The 5,966-nt window shown below is 39.7% G+C and overlaps 1 long non-coding RNA gene across 1 annotated transcript in view; it reads left to right on the top strand.

Moving 5' to 3' along the window:
* The window catches only part of LOC118763749, an 11,568-nt gene extending 11,162 nt beyond the window's left edge, over window positions 1–406 (top strand). The window contains exon 3 of the long non-coding RNA XR_004999501.1: window positions 302–406. This is a non-coding gene — a long non-coding RNA (uncharacterized LOC118763749). The remainder of the gene's footprint in view (window positions 1–301) is intronic.
* The last annotated feature ends 5,560 nt before the right edge of the window (window positions 407–5,966 follow it).

The raw sequence follows: 5,966 nt of genomic DNA, 5'->3' as shown, positions 1-5,966 counted from the left end.
CTATCTATCTATATCTATATATATATAATTATATATATATATATAATATATATATATATATATATATATATCTATATATATATATATTATTCATTAGTTGCGAATGTTTTTACATGTAACCAATGCTTTCGCATTAATACATTCTTCTATTAAAAGAAATTATTTATTCGTTAATTCGTTGTTGATCACTCATTGTTCGCATGATAAGGTTACGTTCAGACGGAGTTTGTCGGCATCGAGAATTAGAAACAAGAAAAAGCAAGACAAAATACCCAACAAAAAGTCAATTAAACGTACGCAGTGAATATATTAGATTGACGCCAAGTGAAAGTTTTAGATGGAAAAATAGGAGTGGAAATGACGTTTCGAACATGGCTCTTCATCAGAAAAAGAGAAAAATCGGGAGGAGAGGAAAAGAAGGAAGGAAAAGACAGTTCGGAGAAAGCATTGGTCAGTAAGCTTTGAATAAGGGATCTTAGACATAGATTCTTCTGACGGAGGTTAGGAATATTTTTGATAGAAATATCGATCCAAAGAGCTCAAAAGACACTTCATTTCACGTTGCTCAAGTTCCCTCAGCTGTAGAAATGAGTTGTAACGTCAGTGATGCCAAGCTGTGTCGGCCTTTGCCTTTCCCTTCGATAAAATCGGTCTGGTATGCATTGGCAACTGCTGGTCTTCCATAAACAACCTTGCTTGGACTTCTGACTCGGAGTGGTACTTTCAAGGGTGTCTTTACGTGCATACACACACGCACACACACACACACACATACACACACGCACACACACACACACACACACACACACACACAGATACGTACGCGCGACACACGTAAACATGAGCCAGTATTTTTTCTATTGCATACTTATATATAAAAGTACTAAGTCGATTCGTTCAACGAAACCTATACACGTATCTATTATATCTATTATATAGAGTGCGGCGAATAAACTGTCGTTTAAATTACACAAAAATGAAAATAACACTGACATCTCATTTTCACAGATATATTTACCAAAATTACATAAACATATCTTGAAATACTAAAGAGTAAATCTATTTAATAAAATCAACCACTTCGGAATCTCCTACAATTCTTCTGGCCGGTCTCTTTGTTTAGGTTGGTCAACGCTGCCTTAATCCTTGTCTTCAGTTTAACTTCGGTGTCACGAGGAGTTTTGTTGGTCTCTCGCTCAACTGCGCCCCACGCATAATAATCAAGGGGGTTGCAGTGTGAGGAGTTAGGTGACCAGATGTTAGGAGTGATTAGTCGCAGAAGTCGTTTGGGTTGTCCTGCATGTGTAGTACGGTGTAGAATCCTGCTATCAGACATAGGGTTTTCCAGCAGCCACCCTTTTGACCCCAGGGCAGCACTACCTCCTTCAGGCATTTGACGTAGGCCTCCGTGTTGAGTTTGAAGCCGTGTGGGAAGATGAATTGAGGCATAGCATCGCCATCACTAGTGACCACTCGAAACAACTTCATAATCACCATTAAACTCATCCAACTCTTTCCGAATCCTCTGCACTTACCTCGCGCGGATATCAAGCAGTACAGCATGTCGTTTGAAAATTTCTGGCCAAGTCATGGTGCTGTTTTTCTCACAGACGGTGCCCAACTGGATGGAAGCACGCCGTCGGTTACGACGACGAGGGTTCCGGTTGATCCGATCAACGGAACAGCCTGCTCGTGAAATTAACGTGTAAATTAACGTGGAAATTAACGTGAAATTAACGTGGCTGAGCACTCCACAGACACGTGTACCCTTAACGTAGTTCTCGAGGATATTCAGCGTGACACAGAGAGTGACAAGGCCGGCCCTTTGAAATACAGGTACAACAGAAACAGGAAGTAAGAGTGAGAGAAAGTTGTGGTGAAAGAGTACAGCAGGGATCACCACCATCCCCTGCCGGAGCCTCGTGGAGCTTTAGGTGTTTTCGCTCAATAAACACTCACAACGCCCGGTCTGGGAATCGAAACCGCGATCCTACGACCGCGAGTCCGCTGCCCTAACCACTGGGCCATTGCGCCTCCACGGTGCCCAACTATAGAGTGTAGCCGACAAAATCAAAAACAAACAAAGCGCATGCGCGAGATTAAAAGTATAAAATGGCCACAATTTACCCATCACGCCCTGTATATATGTGTGTGTGTGTGTTTGTGTGTGTGTGTGCGTGTGTGTATATATATATATATATATATATATATATATATATATACATACACGAAACTATCAGGCCTTGAGTCCCTCTGTTGTTTCTGCTAAATATTAATAAAAAAATACATATACAAATACATATCTATATGCATATATAAATAAATAAATACACACACACATATATATATACATACATGTGCGTGTGTGTGATGGTATGTGATAGTATGTGAGAGTGCATTTCTCCACATGTAAACAAATATATGCATTTACCTGCGTGTATATATGTAAATATTTTTATATAGATACGACAGATAGTTAGACAGAGAGAGAGAGAGAAAGAGAGAGAGGGGGAGAGAGAGAGAATGAGAGAGACAGATGAAGAGATAGGGTGAGAGCGAGAAAGCGTGTGTCAGTCTGTGTTCAGTTACATCTGTGCGCATGCGTGTATTTGTATATGCATTTGACTGTATTTGAATACACACACACACACAAACACACACACACACACACACACACACACACACGCACACTCAAGAGGGTGCTGAAAAGTTCCTGGCTTTAAGGGTGTCGCGAAAGGACTGGCTTCCGAGTTCTTAGAAAAAAACTGAAGGACTGCTGCACTAAGTGTGTGAACCCGAGAGGGGAATGAATATGTTGAGTAAAATCGCAATTAATTGATTCTCCTGTATTTTCTTTTACCCAAAACCGAGGAACTTTTCAGCACCCAGCCTCCGCCCCCAAACATTATTAAGATTAAAATAAAAAAAATTATCCTCTCAAAGAAGCCATCTATACTCATTCTTCTAAATATATATAATACTGTACCAAAGAACTTTCTCCTATAAATGTGTGTGCGTGTGTATGCATCTAAGTATGAATGCATGTGAGTGTGCGTCTTGTACTCAATACTACTACTACTACTACTACTACTACTACTACTACCACCACCATTACTACTACTACTACTACTACCACCACCATTACTACTACAACTACTACTACTACTACTACCACCACCATTACTACTACAACTACTACTACTACTCTACTACTACATCTACTACTACTACTACAACTACTACTACTACCACCACCATTACTACTACTAACTACTACTACTACCACCACCATTACTACTACAACTACTACTACTACATCTACTACTACTACTACTACAACTACTACTACTACCACCACCACCACTACAACTACTACTACTACCACCACCACCACCACTACTACTACTACTACTACTACCACTACTACTACTACTGTTGTTGTTGTCACTGTTGCTGCGCGGCTGCTTCTGTGGTCTCCACCGTAGTACATGCTTTGTTTTGTTTTGTTTTGAATTGCTTTTTTTCCCCCTCAAATCCGTTGCGGTTGTTGTTGTTGTTGTTGTTGTTGTTGTTTGTTATCGCCGTTGTTATTGGTCTCCAGTTGATGTTTATAGCTGCGAATTGCTGGTTGCCGTTGCTATTGTTATTCCCGTAATTAATGTTGCATCTGTTTGTTACAACGTTACTGTTGCTATCGCTATTGTTGTTGATACTACAAAGTCTCTTACTATTATATCGTTAATGTTGCCATTTCTGTCTGCTACCTGGTCTTGTTGTTGTTGTTGCTGTTTGCTGTTGACATCATTATTACTACTGCTGTTGCTATTACTACTGCTGTTGCTATTGCTGCTGCTGCTTCTACTACTGCTGCTGCTGCTTCTATTTCTGCGGTTGTTATTGCTGCTACTGTCGCTGTGCTATTACAAGCGTTGTTGATGTAGCACTGTTGCTAATGTTATTGTTCTTATTGTTGTTGATAATGCTCTGCTATTACTGTTATTGTTGCTATTTCTGTTGTTGTTGCTGTTGTTGCTATTGCTCATGTCATCGTAGATGTTCTTACTATCATTACAGTAGATGTTGATATTGATAATTATGTCACCATTGCTGTTATTTGTGCAACTGTTGTTGCTAACATTGCTGCTGGTACTACTACTACTACTACTACTAATAATAATAATAATAATAATAATAATAATACTCTCTTTCATATTATTGTTATTGCTATTATTATAAGTAGTAGTAGCAGCAGTAGTAGCAGTGGCAGCAGCAGAAGCAGCAGCAGCAGTAGTAGTAGTAGTTAGTAGTAGTAGTAGCACTATTTTTGTAGAAGGATAAGGGAAGGAGGAGGAGAGAAGGAAAGGAGAAGGAGGAGGAGGAAAACAGGCGGAGAACAGGAGGAGTACAAAAGGGGAGGAGAAAGAGGACAGGACAGAAGGAATAGGAAGAGGAGTAGAAGGAGGTGGAAGAGGGAGTAGAAGGAGGTGGAAGAGATGAGGAGAAAGAGGAGGAGGAAATGGAAGGGGAGAAGGAGAAGGAAGAGCAACTGCTATTGTTATTTCAGCTTTCTTTATTGCAAATTGTTTTTTCGATTTGCAATTATGAAAGTTATTATATATACTCTTCTATATGTTTCAGTCATTTGAGTGCGACCATCCTGGAGCATCGCCTTTAGTCGAAGAAATCGACCCCAGGGTCTATTCTTATACTTATTCTATTAGTTCTCTTTTCTGAAACGCTAAGTTGCGGGAACGAACGTAAACACACTCACATCGGTTGTCAAAAGATGGTGTGGGGGGCGGACAAAAAGAGACACACAAACACACACACACGCATATATATATATATATATATATATATATATATATATATATTATATATATATATACACATATATATGTATTCCGTCTTCCATATCCACTCAGAAGGCTTTCGCCGGCCCAAGGCTATAGAAGAATACATTTGCTCAAGGTGCCACGCAGTGGTACTGAACCCACAACCATGTTGTTATATATATATATGTATATATATATATATAGGCGCAGGAGTGGTTGTGTAGTAAGAAGTTTGCTTCCTAACAACATGGTTGTGGGTTCAGCACCACTGCGTGGCACCTTGGGCCGGCGAAAGCCTTCTGAGTGGATATGGAAGACGGAATACATACATATATATATATATATATATATATATATATATTATATATATATATATATATATATATATATAACGGGAAGCTTTACGACAATAAACAAAAGACGAAGGCAGGTGGAGTACAAACAAACAATTGTATTAGTATGGCACTCAGGAATAGAAATAAAACAAGTCTTTTACGTTTCGAGCCTACGCTCTTCAACAGAAAGATACACAGAAAAGAAACACGGAGAGAAACAAGGATATATATATATATGTGTGTGTGTGTGTGTGTGTGTGTGTGTGTGTGTGTGTGTGTATTACTTGCTGGGTCAATGCCCGTGGTCTTCGCAGAATCTCCAAAACTGGTGAGGCTGATGCACTTAATATTCCGCTTAAGCTGTTGCTTGTACGAAAAGCATGTGTAAGGTCTGGATTCCAGTGGGACTAGGTATAGTGAATAGCTTGGGCCTTTCTAGGATTGGATGCAAAATGAGTAATGAAATGCAGAGAAACGAGTTAATCGAATGTCCTTATGGAGGTTCCATATGACCCTCTAGACTGTCCTTTGAGTAGCAGCGGCACCTTTATCAAGTTTATGAGCAGTATTCTATTGTGGTTCTCACCCGAGTTTTGTTCTGCGTCAGCAACTGCAAGAAGTTGAAATGTTTTCTAGCTGTGAGGTGAGGGACCAACCTTTGGGATGTAGCACTAGCCGCGCTTAAAATGCGCTTTTGCCTTGAGAGATTTTTAATAATAGTGAGGACTAGTAATTTGGGAGGTCTTGAAAGTTCTCTTTGTATGTAACACGTGTTTGAATAGAGTGAGGTCTGATG

This window comes from Octopus sinensis, linkage group LG6, assembly GCF_006345805.1.
Source record: "Octopus sinensis linkage group LG6, ASM634580v1, whole genome shotgun sequence".
Taxonomy (NCBI): Eukaryota; Metazoa; Mollusca; class Cephalopoda; order Octopoda; family Octopodidae; genus Octopus; species Octopus sinensis.
The sequence above is the reverse complement of the archived record's forward strand: the minus strand, read 5'-3'. Positions and strand labels throughout refer to the sequence as shown.